The sequence below is a fragment of the Echinops telfairi genome, unplaced genomic scaffold, assembly GCF_000313985.2.
Source record: "Echinops telfairi isolate 266 unplaced genomic scaffold, ASM31398v2 ScPeMD7_5592;HRSCAF=6446, whole genome shotgun sequence".
Taxonomy (NCBI): domain Eukaryota; kingdom Metazoa; phylum Chordata; class Mammalia; order Afrosoricida; family Tenrecidae; genus Echinops; species Echinops telfairi.
The window spans coordinates 40478789-40495439 of record NW_022109491.1 but is presented as its reverse complement, the minus strand read 5'-3'; the positions used below and the strand labels follow the sequence as shown (position 1 = coordinate 40495439).

The following is a 16651-nucleotide window of genomic DNA, read 5'->3' as shown; positions in this document are numbered from 1 at the left end:
TTACTGACTTGTCAACTCCACGACACAGGTGCCACATTTATATCTTTGTGCCAGACCAATGACCAAATTTTTCTTCTTGTCTTCCCCAGAATCTTCTGATGTCCAATCACACCACTTACTTTAACCCCAAACTCAGGGTCTAGCTACCTATGAATTCCTCTGGATCTAGTGATGTTAACAACATTTAGACTTTACCTGTAAAGCACTTTCTTTTCCTAAGCATTCTATATCTTGAATTTATAAAAATCTGCTTAAAAGTGCAAACGATGGAAACTTATTTCAGCTGCGTAAGTGTGCATCTCAGGGATGAAAGGAGGGTTCTGGTAATGGGGGTAAAACCCAATCACCATCTTCAAATTGCGAGCATTATTATGGGGCCTTCAATAAAATATCATACCCCTCTAGGAACGATATAATTTCTAAAACACAGAGAGAAAGGAAAATATAGATTATGGGTAGAAAAATATTTATTTGAAGGAAGAAAAGAGTGAATAACTGTAGCAAAAAATATTTTGATTGGAAGGGATTTTGTACAGGTACTGTGTTAGCAGCTATTTGAACTGAGGGTTTGAAGACAAGAATAATGGCATTAACTACATATATGTTAAGGAGAACTGCCTGATGGTGAAATGTGAACTGAAGTATGAATTATGATCAAGATTTAGAGGTCTACTGTTTAGGGATTTTCAGTAAAAAGTTGGTTAAGTTTATGTTACTACATGACTCAAGTATATTAGAATCAGACATAGGTCTTACAGTTCTTTTGCTTCTACAATTATCTCATTGAACTCTGTGTTTAAGGGTAACAAAATTCTTGGCCTGCCTAGCATATGTAATTTATTTGAGAGTCAGTCACAGAGCATTGCTACAAAAGTCATCGAGACTTTGAACAAAAATATTAATTGCGAAGCTATTGTTTCTCAGCATATCCTCCATCTAGGTCTGTAAGTTTAGGAAGATGGTATATCTATCTATCCCAATAACAATTCCCCCCAAATTCTGTTTGATCCAAATGGCAGTTTTGGCATTCTCTCTCACGAGACTCACGTGTGTTCCTTTGAAATGTTCTTTGAGTTGTGAAAAAGAAAAAGAAGCTTAAAGGGGCAAGATCAGTATTATAGGGTGGATGAGTAAGGTTTCGCAAGGAAATCCTACGAAAGAAGCCCTTACTACCTTTGAGGAAAATTCACTGTATAAGAATTCAATGACTTTGCCAAAGTCATCTGGTTAGCCAGTGAGTTAGCTTTCGGCAAGACACCATTGCCTTTCTCTTTCTCTCCCAATAGAAATAGTATAAACTGCAGAAAACAATGGCTTTGTTAGGTTTCTGGATTGGGCTGTACATTCACGGGGACAGAAGCACTTTTGTAACCCAAGTGAGTTTGTATGAAGAAAGGGAAGTTCCAGGTGTTACTGTCTTGAAAAGGTACATGCTATTTCTGGAAAGCGTGGGTGCGGAAAAACCACTTGGAAAGAATACAGGAACAGGGAGCATTCAGAACTGGGGAATCCCCAGAGGCCAAGAAGCCAAAAGTCCCTGGGCGCCAGTAGGCCCAGAGTGGAGCCTGAGGGGGGCACACATGGCAGAGGGAGAGACCCCCGCCCCTGTCTGCAGCTGAACAGGAGCAGAGTAAAAGAGGCCCGCAGTGGGCCAAGAGCCCGTGGGCCCCGGACAGGTCTGGAGTGGGACACACAGGTGTGTGTGCGCGCTGTTAAGTGGGAGGATAGCCAGCCCCCCCCCAGCCCCGCCCCTCCCCACCCCGCCTACAGCTGAAGAGGAGCAGTCAGGCAGGGCCCTACCCTTCCCAATGCTGCTGGCTCTATTTCCTCCCACCCCATCGCTGTTGGGTGGTGTGGTTGAGGGTATTGACCAATCCTCCTGGCTGAGTTAAGCCCACCTGTGTGATGTTAGTTGGAAGCTAAGTTTTAGGTTTCACCTGTGCTAGGGGATCCTAGTCTGCATGCTCAGTTTGGGTTTTCCCATAGGTATCCAATTAGTGTGCCTGATCTCTTTCCAACCCCTGTATTGCCGCCCTTTGCAGGCATTGGAGAGACAACCCCCTTTCTCCCTAATCTAGATACCTAATAGTTTGAGAGTCAAGATACTTATTGTTTTAGTTATCTAGTGCTGCTCCAACTAAGGGACTGCAGGCTTCAGTTTCCTCCTCCTGGGGTGCTTGTCATATGAGAAAGTATTCAGATGAGAGATAGGAAAACGGTTCCAACAGAGCAAGTGAGTTTATTTAGGGGTTGTGTTCAACGTGATTGTCCAGATGGGTATCACAGCTGGTCTGAGAGTCCCTGCTGAATGGTAATTCAGATTTTCATATGCTATTGGGTGGATTTTGTAGCATATTCTCCCCTTTAAAGGTGGCAGGAATACAACCAAAATTCATACTTTCTGCCACTCCAAAGGTTGATTCATGCATTTGTGGGAAAGGGTGTGTATGTGTGTGTGTGTGTGTGAGTATGTGCACCGTCTACTCTTCTCACTCCTCACCCTTTATGCCTCCTCTTTCCCCTGCTGGAAATTCCTTCCTTTTTGAAAACTATAGATAAAGGAAGTATGTCTTTTCTTCTGATTACCTCCCTCTGTGCTGGGAATTCATCCATTGGCCCTACTTCCTCCCTTGCCCAAATCTCTCTAGCCTCTCTAGCATAGCTTTTGCCTGTTTCTGCTATACTATTTTGAGTTGCTTTTTTAAATTGACACTTAATTTTTATTTATGATAAAATTACTTTTGTTACTGCTTTACTGATTAGTTTGGTAAAGGTCTAGAGGTTTGTTGTGTTTCCTTTTTTCAGCCCCAATGTAAATATGTTTTATTACCTCCTAAACTGGGCAATAACAAGGACAAATATTTCACACGGAGACCATCAGCAGGAGGCCATAGTGGCGTCCAGTGTATTCATGGCCATGTGGCTAATAACAGAACATGGGAAACAAAGGAAATTGGCAAAGTTTCATGAGTGGTGGCAAATCAGTTTATCACTGGGGTATGCAAGACTACAGAATCGGGAAAAGGGCCACAATTGCCACTGTCACAGATTAGAAAAGTGTACAGGATTGGTTCTGTGGATCTCTGGTCATTTTGGTGGGAGTATGACTCATGACCAAGAAGCCGTGATACCTCAGTTTTCATTAAGGTCCTGCTCCAGCATGTACCAAGGCCAAAGCCCCAATTCCTGGACTGGCCAGGGGAATCAGAATCTGCTTCCTAGCAGACTCTCTATGAGGAGAAACTTTATACATTGCCAATTACGGATCAGGAAGAACTGAACTAGAAGCTGGACTTATGTCAAGACTGAAAGTGGAGTTAAAGCTCTCAATGTAAACCTTGCCCTCCAGCTAATCAGTGCTTAGAACTTAGCTTTAATATATCATTCTGTTCACAGTCATTCAAAAACCATTTCAGCTGCTAGAAATTATGCTGGATTCAGAAGGGGATATGGAACCAGGGATATCATTGCTAATGGCAGATGTATCTTGGATAAAAGCAGAGAATACTGGAAAGACTTTTACCTGTGCTTTATAAACTATGCAAAGGCATTGGACTCTGTGGAACCTAAAAAAATTATGACTAACATTTCAAAGAATTGGAGTTGCAGAACACTTAATTACCTTTATGTACATAGATCAAAACAGATATTCATACAAATCAAGGGTTTACAGTATGGCTTAAAATCAGAAAACATGTACATCCGATTGGTTTCCTTTCACTCTACTTACCGGGCCTGTATGCTGAGCATCTAATCCAAGTGAAGAAGAATGTGACATTGGCTAGATCGGCTGCACAAGACCTCTTTAAAATTTTAATAAGCAAAGATATCACTTTGCCCAAACCATAGTATTTTCAGTCACCCAATATGTAGGTGGAAACTGGATAATGAATAAGAAAGATCAAAGGAGAATGGATACTTTTGAATTGTGATGTTAGTGAAGAATATTGAGTACACATGATGGACTACCGGAAGGACAAACAAATCGGTCTGAGACGTAGAATGTTACCTGTAAGCAAGAATGATGAGACTTCGTCTCGTCTCTTCTGGACTCGACAGTGTTTTGTTCTGTTGTTCATCCAGTCACTGTGAGTTGGAACCAACTCAACTGATGCAACCACAGTAGTATGCGTTTTTGGAAAATGAAAAGTTCCTAAAAGGCATAGCAAAAGCCGTATGTGTAGAATTTTAGAATAATTCTAAATCATTTTCTCTCTTTGAATACTGGTACCGTGGGTATCTGTGGATCTTTTCCCACAGGAGCGGAATTTTTTTATGACTAATTTGATGGTTATTATTTATATAAGTTCTTCTTATACATTTTCCTAATGTAACACATTTTTTCTGTTCAGTTTTTAAAGGATCTTTGAATTATCTTAAATGTAAAGATTTTTTAAAGTCTCATTTTTATAAATGAGATTCTAATATGATAAAGTCAAATAGAATCAAAAGACATTTTAAAGATTGAAATTTTTTTCCACTTGCATTATTACCATTCAAATACCAGAGCTGTTGTTTGACTTAGTATCAAAAAGCAAAAAAAAAAAAAAAAAACAGGAAACACAACTGCTAACAGTCAACTCTTCCTCACAGTGACCCTGTAGGACAGAATAGAACTGGCCCTTTGCGTTTCCCAGGATGTCACCTTCTACAGGAGCAGAGACTCCTTTCTCTCACGGAGCAGCTGGTGGTTTCCAACTGCTGACCTCGTGGTCAGCACCCCACTTATAGCCCATTATGACACATGGGGTCCTTTGACTTAGTACAGGGAGCATAAAAGGGAATAACCTATTGGTGCATTCAAAAAATGTTCGCGTGGTATACAAAACATACAAAAATGGGTACTATAAAAATTGTTCCTTAATAATACTTTATGCTAACTAGCTGATTACAGACTGAATGCTAAGTTAAATAGGGAAAAGAAAGAAATAGATTTCCTTTTTCGTTGTGCTTTTTAAATGATTACAAACATAAACTAAACATATAAAAGCACCTGCAATGATTCAGATGTGAATTTTCTTATTCATGTCTATTTTTGAAAGCTTTTGGTTTCATGAATTATTCTTTTTTCATGTAAACTGTGGCTGCATGTGTGGTTTGTGAACTTCAGGGTGGCATTGTAACTTTCTGCCCAGTTTTTAATATAATGTCTCAGTTCATATTTTTGTTTCTGCTTTTCAATTTAATTATTGATAAAATTATCTGAAAATATCCATTTTCCTTCTATTCTTCTTTGAATTCCTCAACTAAGTAACGGTTACTAGTAACCTGTAATCTGTGATTATAGTTGGATTTTTTAAAAATATATATAATATTATGAAAATTCATATGTTTTTTTCCATGTATTCTTTTACTTTATTCCTTTGGGGGATGTTTTTACATTATTGTGGTATTTCTTTAGAGGTTTACATTGATTGGTTAGTATTAGCTTGCACAGGAACAATAAAAATACAGTTCCATTTATAGAGGTCTAAAGACAGGAATGTACATATATAAATATATATATAATGATAGGGAAATAGATCTATGTACATATTTTTATATGTGAAGTATTAAGGTAGTAGACAGACATTGGACCTTTACTCAAATACTCCCTCAATGCAAGAACTTTGTTCTAATAACCTGGCATTCCGTGATTCTCAGCTTCCCTTCCCGACACAATCACAGAAGACAAAATGGGTGCATAACCAAATGTGGTGAAGAAAGCTGACTGGTGCCCAGCTATCAAAAGATATAGCATCTGAGGTCTTAAAGGCTTGAAGATAAACAAGCCTTTAAACAAGCTGAGAAACAACAAAGTCCACATGGAAGAAGCACACTAGCCTGTGTGATCATGAGTTGTCAATGGAATCAGGTATTAGGCATCAAAAACCCAGAACAAAAAATCATAGCAATGTGAATGAGGGGGAGTGCAGAGTGGAGACCCAAAGCCCATCTTCAGACAATTGGACATCCCCTTACAAAAGGGTCACAAGGAAAGAGATGAGCCAGTTAGGGTGCAGTATAACACCGATGAAACATACAACTTTCCTCTAGTTCTTTAATGCTTCCTCCCCCCACTATCGTGACCCCAATTCTGCCTTACAAATCTTGCTAAACCAGAGCATGTACATGGTTACAGATAAGAGCTGGAAACACAGGGAATCCAGGACTGATAAATCCCTCAAGACCAATAATGAGAGTAGCGATACCAGGAGGGTAAGGGGAAAGTGGAGGGAGAAAGGGGGTGGGTGGGGACCAATCACAATGATATAACCCCCTCCCAGGTGGACAGACAACAGAAAAGTGGTTAAAAGGAGCCATCGGGCAGTGTAAGACATACAAAATAATAATAATTTATAAATTATCAAGGGTTCATGAGGGAGGGAGGAAGAGAGGTAGGGAGGGAGGGGAAATAAATGAGCTGATACCAAGGGCTCAAGTAGAAAAAAAATGTTTTGAAAATGATGATGCAACACATGTAAAAATGTGCTTGACACAATGGATGTATGTATGGATTGTGATAAGAGCTGTATGAGGCACCAATAAAATGATTTTTTTAAGTACATTGACATTTACAACACTTTATCCTTTTCTTTGAGATCATCAACTAAGCTTCATTAATTTCTTTACAATTCAGAAAGTTTTAAAGATAAATTAGTCTCTCCTCCAGTGCAATTTTTTGGGGTATTTACTGGAGTTTTCTCCATATTCTGTGGCCATATTTCTTTTTTTCACACACTAAAATATTTTCACTACTGCCTGGAGTCTGAGGGACTTCTAAGGAAGATAAATGTTTCAATTAAAAAACTAAAGGTGTTTCTACTTCAATATAATAACAGTGTGGTGTTTTTCATGTTTTACTCATAAGTCCAAGACCTTAGGGGTGAAAACTTTTTGCACTAGACTGCTAGCCCAATAGTTACCAATTTTAACCTACAGTTGTGCAGTTGAAGAAAGACCTAACAATGTGCTTCGGTAAAGATTATTTTCAAGAAAACCCTCTGGACCAGTTTTCTACTTTGTAATATACCCAGGACTACTATGACTTGGAATTAAACTGGGTGGCAGTAGGTTTATTTACATGTCCAAATTTCAGAATAAGGAAAACAATAAATTTCAAAAATTACTGAACTTTTTGATTAGTAATTACACTTTTATACTTTAAAAACATGATCTTTCTATTTAAGAGATGTCACGAATTTATAGGGTACTTTTCTGACAAGTTTGAGAATTCACAGATAAATAAAACAAACTTGATATCAAATTTCAATCTAAAATACAAGGGACACAGGGATGTCCATTCCTGGAGATTTCATTGAACTGAAAATGATCTTGTAACCTTCTGACTAAAAATAATCTAACCCCGCTAGACAGTATATTGAAGACAAATTATACTTTCTAATGAGTGACTGACCATTTTTTATAGAAAGTAAGCACAGAAGAAGCAGAAATAAGTGAAAATCCTTTTTAAAAGAAAGCACTTTCCACTTGAATCTCTAAGTCCTCAAATATGAATATAACACTAATATAATATCCAAGACACATAAGGGTCCCCATGAGAGAAAGTATGTGTGTGATCAGAAACATTGATCAGACTGCCAAAGACATTAAACGGTGGACATGTTAACATGGGTAAATCAATACCGAATTTAAAAAATGCTGTTGATGAAGGACTGTAGTCATTATGCCACCATTAATGCTGGGTGCTGTAAAATCGATGCCAACTCCTAGCAGCATCCTGTACAACCGAATGAAACACTGCCCACTTCTGCGCCATCCTCGCCGTTTGTTTGAGTGCACCGTGTCAGTCCATATCTTTTCCCCGCCCCTCTGCTTCACCTAGCATGATGTCCTTTCCCAGGGTCTGATCTCTCCTGACATGTCCACAGTCTGTAAGGTAAAGTCTCTCCATCCTTGCCTCTAAGGAGCCTGTTTTGGGCAACATCAAGCATTTTTCTCTTCTTCCTTTACTATTACCAAAAGGAACAACAAAAACAACACTTTTCTTGTATTAGATTGCTAATTAAGACATCGTGTTAGAAGCAGACTAATGAGATGGACTTATCAGGGTAAGAGGAATTGGCCCGCTAGCAGCAGAACTGTTAACTGTGTGAAGGATTTTGTGCAACCACGGCTTTCCTCCCAGGACCTGGGTTTCCTATTTATCTAAGCCCTCTCCTTAAAGAACACTCTGAAGCCTTTGAAATCCCCTGTATCTTAAACATGGAAGGCTTTTTAAGTAGGAAGAACACAAAAGATGCGTTCTCACTCAGCTAGCCCTTTTTGGAACCTAAACCAAGAAGCCATTTTAAAATAGCTACCAAATTTTGATAACTGGAAATAATTTTGTAACAGATGTAGGGGAAATCCTTCTTCCATCTTTGGGTGAAACTCCTTCTCTCAGTTTCTAGCTGGCCATTCTTGGCATTCCTGGGGTTGCAGTGTACCTCTACGGGCCTTAGATAGTGTCAGATATGTAGTTGAAAAGCAAATAATAAACACAGTATTAAAAAAAAAACACACCAACCTCCCCTCCCCCACCCAAACTAAAAAATAACCAAGAACAGACAAAAACATTCTGTGATGTAACAGTCTAATGTTAACTTTTGGAAAGCATCATAGTTTTGTGGCTAGACTCTTAGTTTCAGCAGTGACTTGCTTTAGTGAACACAGACTTGATGGTAAAGATTGGTGCCATCACACAATTAGGAGCTGCTGAGCTCTTCACAGTGGGTACTTTATTATGAATTTTATGTTAAATGTTCCTTATGAAGGATTCGGATGTAATTAAAACCACACATGGTATTTGTTTTGACCCATGCAGGAAAATAAAGGAAGAACTAAAGATCTTTGTTTCCATATTAGCAATTTTTCTTCCTCCTGGTGTACTGATTAGGTGATCAAAAAGCTTTCTTCTCTGCCCCTTTAGTTTGTGAGTATGTGGGTAAAACCACTAATATTAGTTACAGTAAATGCAAAGCACATAATTATAATGCTGCAAAAAAGAAAGGAAAATTAAATCATACAAAGCTGAAGGCTGAGTGAATATGTTGCCTGATTAGCTTGACTAGAGCTTACCCTGCACTTGGTGAATGTGAGTATCTGAATAAATCTATAATTCATTAGAATGATCATAACATTTTAGAATTGCTTTTATGGTTGTAAAGTTGTTTCCCTTTATAGTAACTTTTTTTAGTCCATCATCTGTTTGAAAGTACGAGTTTTGAGCTTTCAATAACCATACATTCATTACAGAAGAATAGAATGTTTGTAAAGAGTGTTATTTCCATCCTTGGATGGATGGACTGGGTAAGAACCCCGTCTGTCTATTAGCATTAACAGTGGGCAGCTTACACTGATTGCTGTGCAGATAGCTCTTCTGAGACTCAATGACACTGATAATTTTCTGGCATTCTGCCTTACCTCTAGATTGATTTGCAGTTTCAAATTGGATAAGCTCAGTATATCTTTTAAGTAGCAGGTTTCTATTTATCTGAAAATAAAACCTAGCTGCAAGCTTTATTATTTGAACTTGTGATTAAATTTTTGTAATTGTATTTTTTGAAAAACTTTGAATGTCTTTTATAAATCTGAATACATTTGTGTTTCAGGATATAATCCTGATACATTTCCTGATTTTAAACCATGCTTTTTTAGAAACCATGATTTTAAACAAATGACTGCCTCTTAGTTTACATACAGCTTCCACATGAGCACCGGAGAGTGTTCTGGATTCCCATTCTTTACAATGCTGTACATCTTGTGTTATGATTTCACACAGCAGAATACATTTACATAGTCAATAAAACACAAGCAAACATCTTTCTGATATTGTGTACTTTCAGCCAAAGTCCACCTGATATTACCTTTGATGCCCTCATTCCTTGTCCTCTTCTGAATCTGGCTAGAATTGTGAGCAGCTCCCCATCGGTTTACTGTTAGACCACTTAAAAAATTATCTTCACGCAATTTTAGTTGCAAATGACATATTGTTCAATAATTCATGCATTCCTTGGGTCACTCTTCTTTGGCGTGGACACAAATGATGAACTCTTACAGTCAGTTGTCCAGGTAAATGTCTTTCAGATTTCCTGGTTTAGACTAGGAAAGGCATCACTACTGCATCCGTTTGTTGAAACATTTCAATTAGTATTCAATTCCTGGAGACTCAGTGCAGTTCGGACTTCTTCCTGCAATACCACCAGTTCTTACTTATATGCTACTGCTGGAAATGGTTGGATGTTGCCAATTCTTTCTGTATAGTGACTATGTATTTCTTTCATGTTCTTTTGATGCATCCTGCACCATTCAGCATTTTGCGCATAGAATCCTTTAACTTTACAACTTGGGGCTTGACTTTTTCCTCAGTTATTGCAGCTTCATGCATGTTGAATGTGGTCTTCCTTTCAGTTTTCTAACTCCAGGTCTTTGCACATTTCATCATGCTTGCCTTGAAATTTTTTGTATATTTCTTTTACTTCATAATTTCTTATACGTACTTTAACCTACTTTACATGTAAGAACAAGTTACTCTATTCTGACATTATTTTTTATAAAGCAGAGCAATGATTTAATAAGCAAAGTACACTTCAGTCATGAAGTGAGTTACTTCATGATTTGAAGAAGCGGACAAAGGCTAAGGGTATGGAATTGGGTTTTATGGGCTTCAGGTAGCAGTACCCCATTAGCTAACCTTGTCCTCTATTTCACTTCCCCATTAGTCCTTATTCTTCCATCCCTAGTGGTTGGTCTCCTAATCCAGGCTGTGCGGACCTCATTATCATGTGGGATGGTGTACGTCAAAAGGTTACCTGGATATGACCTCTGGAATCGATCGTGCCAGGCAATTTGGGATGGGTTATCCAAATCTCTAGTTGTTCTTTATCTATTTTTTATTTTAAGAGGCATCAGCAACATAACTTTATTCTGGAGGCAATGGAGACTTCATGCAAGTTTTGTTTTGTTTTTTTAATAATTTTAGTGGGGGCTTGTACAACTCATCACAATCCATACATCAGTTGAATCAGGCATGTTTGTACATGCGTTGCCCTCATTCTCTTCTAGACATTTACTTTCTATTGAGCCCTTGGAACCAGCTTCTTTTTTTTACTTCCCTCTTCCTCCGACCCTCATAACCCCCTGATAGATTGTACCTTGTTATTATTTTCATGTCTCACACTGACCGCTGTCTCCCTCCCCCATGTTTTCTGTTGTTCTTCCCCCTGTAGAGGGGTGTACGGTTATGTGTCCATCGTTGTGCCCATTCCTTCCTTCCTTTCCCCTCTTCCCCTCCCCTTCCAGCATCACCATTCCCACTCCTGGATTCTGTGTGTCATGGGCTCCCATCCCGTTCTATACCTGTGTACATGTTCCGGTCTAGTCTGAACTGGGAAGCAGCACTGGGGTCAGGGCATGCAAGTTTTTTGAAATAACTTTTTTTTTCCTTTCCAATCTTTTGTCCATTATTGAAAATGTAAAAGCAAAGCACAAAAAAAGCACAGAATATAAGAGGCACCAAAAATCATTTTGAAGATTTGATAACAGTTTGATATGTCTTTCTACATCCTGTGTATATATACAATTTTAGGTAGTTGAGGTCACACCGAATGGATTCATGTGTTTTTCACATATGAATTTTTACCAACTCGAAGTCTCAAAGCCATGAGTATTTTGGCAAGCACGAATGTATTATTACATTGACTCAATTATGACAATAAACAAACAAAATCCTTTTGGGAAGAGAGAAAAAGTCATAAAAGGGAATCCCAACTATTAGATAAGTTATTAAGGGAAAATGTCTAGAAAAAAATTAGTGTAATTATAGGATATACTTTTGGTGTGGGGGTGGGGTTGAATTGCATTATAGTAGACCAGCATCAATATATTCCCAAATAAATAATATGTAACTTAATTTTTTATTGTTGAATTTAAGAAAATCTCTGCACATTTTCACTTGTTTCTATGTATCCAATCTATATCACATTGCCATATTTATACATATTGTTAAAACAGGCAATGTAGTATATCAGCAGTCACACTTAATCACTTGTGCACACCATTCTTTGCACTCTATCAAAGTTCTTATAGTGCACATTGTAGACTGGCTTGCACAGTAGTGATTCTCAACGTCCTCCACTCTTGTATAACTCTTTTATAGACTATAAAAACAAATATTTATGGTTTATGACTCCCTTGCAGCTGAGAATGACCACATAATATGGATCAAGCCAATGAGCTATAGTTTGGGTTGGGGGGTCGGAGGGTGGGGAAGGAGGGTAGGGGGTTCCTGGGAGAGCCTTTTGCTGCAATATCTGAAGAGCAGCAATCTTACAGTCATGTAGAAGCTGACGGAGATTTAGAAATTGCCCTTTAAACAACAGATCTGCTGACTCAAAAAGCCACAGTTCTCATGTGATGGTTTAAGTTATATACCAACGTAGGGTCATGGTTCTCTGGTTTGGCAGTTATGTAATGATGTGATCATCCCTCATGATATGTTCTGATAGAATTAGCCCTGATACGATGTACAGGGCTTAGGGTGGGATGCAGCATTTTTATTTTGATCACAAGCTGACCTGATATAAAGGCAGGCTCCTTAGAGATGTGGCCTACATTGCATATATATATATATGGATATCCGGACAGAGCTCTTTAGCTTTTTGCTTGTCGATTGGATTGTCGCTACTTTCTGGAAGTAGAGACCGTATGAATTGCTAGTGAATTAATATAGGGTAGGAATTTTAAAAATTCAAAGGTGATTTAAAACTTTTGTCTAGAAGTTAGTTAGAGGGTGGTCTTCCTAATTTGGTGCCTGTGTTAGCCTGGGTTGACTAGAGAAACAAAATTCATAGACACTCATGTGTATAAGAAAGAGCTTTATATCAAATATACAAATAAAATTGTATATTAAGAAAACATCCCAGCCCAGTCCAGATCAAGTCCATAATTCCGATATAAGCCCATATGTCTGATGCCAATCTTAAATTCCTCTTCAGACTCATGCAACACATGCAATGACACCGAATGCAGGAAGATCACAGGCCAGTGTATGGAAAGTCTTGTGAATCCAGTGGGGGGGTAAAAGCATGTGCTAGCATGGGTCTCCACGTGGCTTCTCCATCTCCAGGGCTCTAGCATAGCTCCAAGAGTCTTGTCACCAGGAGGACGAAGCAGAGAGTGTCTGTGTGTATCTGGCCTCCAGTCAGCTATTTCCATCAAGCCTCCAAATGAGGTCATTAAGGTATGACCTGCTTGACAGGCTAAACTCCACTGCTTCACTCTTAATAGTCTCAAGTTGGCACCAGATTATGTAACTACCACAGTGCCCAACTTTTACATGCATCTGATGCAATGGCTTGGGTCAGGCCTACGTTAGTCCTCAAAGTAACATCCTTGCTTTTCAACACTCTAGGGTTCTTCTGTAGCTGGTTATATTTTTGAAGGTTTATCATATAGAACAGAAAAATAGCAAAAGTAAACCAAAGGTATTAATGTTTTTCTCAATATATATCTTTACTAGAATTAATGTGATAACTTTATGATGTTGTGAAAGTATATGTGATATTTGTGTATCATATCTGGGTACTCATATACATCAAGCATATGAGATCATGAGAGACATGAATATAGCTAAACCATATCAAATAACTTTGGGCACTCTCAAGTTAAAGTCTAGGAGATGAAGAGGAATGAGATTGAGAACAAGTACTCATTGCTCCTCCTCGAGAAGATACAGAAGGATGTGAAGTCTTAGAAGTGAAGTAAATTGTGCACTTCAACACCAAAGAGTGATCAGCAAGTCATATGACTCTGATAAGTAGTCAATTACGATGAAGATTGGAGAATTGACTAAGGACTTAAGCACCGTGCGGAACCATGGGTGACCTAATAAAGAAGACACGTGTGTCAGGGATAATTACTGATTTGACTATGTAATGGAAAGTGTGAGAGAAGAAAAAGAAAAGACAGGAAGAAATGCCAAGTCTTTCAGTGAATGGATTACTGCATTTGTAGGTAGATTAACATGTGGTACCTTGTCATTCGCTCTCCCTTTTGATCCAATAGATATGTGTTCCAGTTTTTAATATTTTCTGCTTTCTTTTCCATTGAGCCTTTTCTTTGTTTCATTCTGTCATCATTGTTGGGCTGCTTTTTTTTTTTTTTTTTTGATTTTGTGTATTTTTTTGCTGTATCTGATTTCCAAATAGGTAAAGCTACAGAGACAGCAAGTGGATTAATAGTTTTATAGGGGCATGGCAGTGGAGGTTAGTGAGAAATGGTGAGCTAACAACAATGAGTACAAGGAAGAAGAAATGTCCTGGAATTGATTGTGATGATTTCATACCTCTTAAGAATATTATTAACTCATTGAAATGTATGGTATGCAAATTATGTCAATAAAACTTTTTAAGGAGAGAGAGAGAAGAGATTAGGGTGATGGCTAGAATAGGAAATGGCATCATTTGTATTTATACATAGCAGAAAGCAGAGTAAATATATCACCTTACTATAATGATCTAGGAGGAAGACAACCAGGAAAGGAGCAAATTAAAATATCTGTGAAAATAGGGGTGGGGTAAGAGAAAAGTGTAGGTGAGTGATTGAGAAATATAGTGTGATTGCCAGGCAGCATTAAGGGTCCAAATTGTTTTTAAAAACCCCACTGCTATCAAATAGATTCTAATTCGTAATGAACCCTAAATAGGGGTTCCGAGATCATTAATCTTTACAGGAACAGCTAACCTCATCTTTCTTCTGCAGAGCTCCTTGTGGGTTTTGAACCACTGTCCTTTGTAATTACCAGCCCAGTGCTTACTCTACATCACCACCTTGTTAATGGTCATAAAATTTGAAAGAACAGTTAAGAGGAGCAGTATAAATTTTTTCCTGTCATGTTTAGCTTAGGAGTATGAACATGGAGTAGAATATAATCATGGTTAGATTTATGTCAGGTGAGTTGATAAAGTATGACATTACCTTAACTGATGGTGTCTACAGAAAACTAGGGATAATGGACTTTAACTTAGATACATACCAAACAGAGGAATTGAGGGGAGTACTTGAAGGTTGTAGCATTGTTGTAGTCTGGACACTAAAAGTTGTGCCCTGAGGACTTGAAGATAGTAGATAGTTAGGTGCTTGCAAGTACACAAGAGGTGACGTTATTGCTAATCACAAGGACTAAGGTATGATAATAGTAATAAGCTGAAATAGAATACAGGAAAAGATAATTTAGAGAGTAAAAAGGTATAAGGAATAGAGAAGCCAGGAATTTGATTCTATGTTCCATGAAATCACTAGGAATTAAGGCAGGACAGATACTTAAAAAAAAAAAAAAATCAGGAGTGTAATCTGGAAGAGCAATGGGTGTCAGTATATGAACTAAATATTGAAGTTCCACTACTGAAACTCAAATCTGGCTAAGGATCTCTTAGGAACCCTGAAAAGGCCAGCAAGTAACTCTTACACTTTAGGCATGACAGTAATATTTCTTGAAACTCATTTGTCATTTGCATAAATTTCAAACCCTGTGTATCCTTAGAAACATAGAACTGCCTACTGTTTGTCACATTAACATTTTAAAATGCTGAATGTTTTCAATTTTTGAGTATTAGCATGGTATGTTTGTACATTAACCTATAAGTCCCCAAATCCCCCATATTATGCCATGTTAGCATATGTTAGACTCTGAAATAGACACAATGCTCAGGAGTCTGAATTGATGCTCAATGGGACAGGTATAGAAAATGAGTGGTTCTTCTTTTCTCTAGCCTCGTGTGCATATATGTGCATAGTTATGCAAATGGAAAATTTTAATGACTGGCACTCCCCTCTGTTCTTCAGGGTGTTCATCATCTAAACCATATTGTTCACTGAATTATCTGTGGAGATCTTGGTCTTGTTAAAAAAGGCTCTAAAATATTCACATTGTTTTGAAATGTTTTGGATTGATTGCTATTTCTAATATTAACCTTTTTGGTTACATACTAGTTGCAAGTTTTAATGCCTCCACTGAACAACTATAAATGTTGTCAGTCTTGCTGGAGTGGAGTATGTAATTGAAAACATACAAATGAAAATGACTTTTCATCTTCTCTTGACTTTTTAAAATGAGTCTTACAGTGATGCTTCATTTGATTTCTATACTGCTAGACCTATGAATGAAAGGTCAACCCTGGTGGTAGCAGTGGTTCCAAGTTGGGCTGCGATCCACGTGGCTGGCAGTTCGAAACCACCAGCAGCTCTCCATGGGAGATAGACTGGGCCTTCTGCTGCCATGAACAGTTACAGTTCAGAAACAACCCTCGGGGGTGGCCGTGAGTCAGCACTGACTTGATGGCAGTGAATTTATTTGGTTTGATTATCCTTTACTAATTTAGCCTCTTCTGGAATGCAGTCCCAAATGGCCCTTTGCTTATCTGGAATTCCCAAAATTTATAGTTAATGTTTACCTCAGATTACTAATGTAACTGTTTATGAAATTGTCAATATATGTATATGTGTATTTCTAGACAAATTTACTAATCTGTGTATGGAGCTACCAAAATTCTTTTTTTTTAATTTTTTTAATTAATCAATTTATTGGGGCTCATACAATTCATCACAATACATAGATCAATTGTGTAAAGCACATCTAAACATTTGTTGCCCTCATCATTCCCAAAATTCT

At 38.0% G+C, this 16651-nt stretch overlaps 1 protein-coding gene across 3 annotated transcripts in view; it reads left to right on the top strand.

Annotated features, from left to right (window-relative positions):
* Window positions 1-16651, top strand: part of TASP1 (taspase 1) — a 311341-nt gene that overhangs the window by 205235 nt on the left and 89455 nt on the right. The window lies entirely within an intron of this gene.